Raw genomic sequence first — 670 nt, forward strand, 5'->3', positions numbered from 1 at the left:
TATAAACTAGTATATAGTTTTGATTTAGATATTGGGAAAATTTGTTAATTGATAAAATAAAGAATTTTTAATCATAGACTAGCTACTGAATTTTAAGTAATTGAATGTGTTAGATTCCAACTTAAACAGCCCAAATCAGCAGTAAAGTCAAAAGACGTTCGCGCATACGATTCGTCTCAAATCAGTGTAAGAAATCTAACTAGTTTGGATTCAAAAAATAGTTGTGATTGTGACGATTAGATTGAAACCATAAGTGGGTGTTTAAGGGCTTTTTAAGAGGTGTGTTGATTTATTTTTATACTTATTTTTAAATTAGGTTCATTTTAAAGTTTATTAGAAAAACCGCAAGATTCGTTAGTGTGCTGCAAAAGAGTGTAAAATAAGGTCTGGGACCTAAACTCAATAACCTGATTGATAATAATTATTATTATGATTTAATTGATTATTTAGCTTGTTGAGTGGGCTTGGCTTAATAGCTAAGTGATTAAATTTGTGAGTGGTCGAATCAAGTATGTTTTGAGACCTAACTATTTGGCATGACATCAATGTTGCTAGTTTGACTGAATGATTGATGTTGTCGTGAATGTTGGTTAATTTGATGAATGATTGGTTGTATGTATAACATGTTTTTGAATGAAAATAATGCTTATGCATGATATGTTCATATGAT

This window comes from Gossypium hirsutum, chromosome D06, assembly GCF_007990345.1.
Source record: "Gossypium hirsutum isolate 1008001.06 chromosome D06, Gossypium_hirsutum_v2.1, whole genome shotgun sequence".
NCBI classification, from domain to species: domain Eukaryota; kingdom Viridiplantae; phylum Streptophyta; class Magnoliopsida; order Malvales; family Malvaceae; genus Gossypium; species Gossypium hirsutum.